The sequence below is a fragment of the Rhinoderma darwinii genome, chromosome 10 (assembly GCF_050947455.1).
Source record: "Rhinoderma darwinii isolate aRhiDar2 chromosome 10, aRhiDar2.hap1, whole genome shotgun sequence".
Taxonomy (NCBI): domain Eukaryota; kingdom Metazoa; phylum Chordata; class Amphibia; order Anura; family Rhinodermatidae; genus Rhinoderma; species Rhinoderma darwinii.
In genome coordinates this window covers 45102495-45104236 of record NC_134696.1, presented here as the reverse complement: position 1 = coordinate 45104236, position 1742 = coordinate 45102495, and positions in this window count along the sequence as shown.

The following is a 1742-nucleotide window of genomic DNA, read 5'->3' as shown; positions in this document are numbered from 1 at the left end:
GTTAGGGGTGTTAAATGACAAGCTTATTGACTGTTTACAATGACAATTAATGAATCATCTTTATAAAAAAAAAAAAAAAAAAAAAAAAGACCATAGGGGTAAGCGATTGGCTCCAAAAGGAGTTTTCTGCTGGACTTATAGAAACAAGAGATTGTATCAGTCTCCACATCTCCTCAGAAACAGGAATCACAGGCTGCATCACGTTTTTCAGAGATGCCGTTTGGGATCATGTCTTACACCATGTGACTTGACAACTGGCTTTTGGAGGCTTTTTAGTACATGTATTGTACCCAAACTATTAATAATGAGGGTATAGAATGTGTGACGTCCACAGTATGCCCTGCATTAGAAACAAATCTGAATTAAAACAGTAAAGACTGAGTGGGCATGTGTAGGGTTCAATTGGCTTTCAGGATGCAGAGCTTTACAGTCCTAACAATTGAGGAGTCTCATCAGTGACACTGCCATGCTACTGCAGAGGCTCGGATCCTTACCTGACAAGCAGAGTAGAAAGCCATTTTTATTGGCTGCCCTGCAGCAGACAGGACACCACCCTGGCGGAGGGGAGAGTCCCTATACAACTGGGCTTTCCTCAAGCCCAGACTAAAAGGAAGGCATAGTTGTATGGGTCCGAAAGGTCGCCTACCACGGTATGCACAGGTTTGGCATGAAAAAAAATAAAATAAGTGTTTTTGATTCAAGAAGACGGACGCGGTCACCTTCTCTGTAAACTATTGAATTGGTAGTGAGCCATGCCAAGGGACAACTTTGCATTGCAGTCTATAGGAGCAGTTGCTGTTCCTATTTTGCATTTATGGACAGTGGCATCAGGGGCTTATCCAGAGAGATGGAATTCTCATTGAGAGCACCCACAATGCTCTGGCAAGGAAATCCGGCATTGTAACTCCCGACATCATTGTCTATATACAAACCATGAGGTCAGGAGCTTCCCCGGGCACAGCGCTTAGGATAAGTATGCCTATATAGTGAGATAAGTCGCAACCTACCATCGGAGGTATACGTCAAGAATCCTCCCTAATGTATAACTCCGACGGAAGGCGAAAACGCAACGTGAATTAGGCCCATGGTCATCTCTCACCCCCCCCCCCCCCCTTTGTAAAGGTGGAGAGTGCACAGGAACTTCTCTTCATGTCATTACCCCCCTTCACTAATCAGAGAATGCTCTGACTGTCCCATTTAATTATTTTTTTTACATACTAAAAAGAGTAAGATAATCACCTGTCCCTAATCAGACTGTCAACTCTGCCTCCTACGTGGAGCTTTTTGGGCTTTTCAGTTATGAATATATGTGCATGTAAACATAGGAATTAGTGGCATGCGCGAACTCTGCAAATCTTGCACTTTTATTTTTAGGAGGGTAGACTCTGCTTCGGTCAGACTATAGCTACAAATGTGAATTTTTAGCCATCTTTTACAGAACATTGCAATTTGGTGCAAAATTTAATAAGTGCTGGGTGGCCTTTTCATAGTGTGCCGGATGCCTAATTTCAGAAAATATATGGTACAGGGGTAGAACAGGATTTTTATTTTATTTTATAATTCTTAAAGTAGTTTTGCCTACCCCACTATTTCTAAAATTTACAGAAACAACAAGCTAGCATTGTTAAAAGTCAAACAATTTTCCTAATTAAACTATGTATTATATACAGGACATCAGGAGACAATGAGAATCCACTACTTGATGACTAAAGAAATCATACATAACCAAACCTAACCGAAAA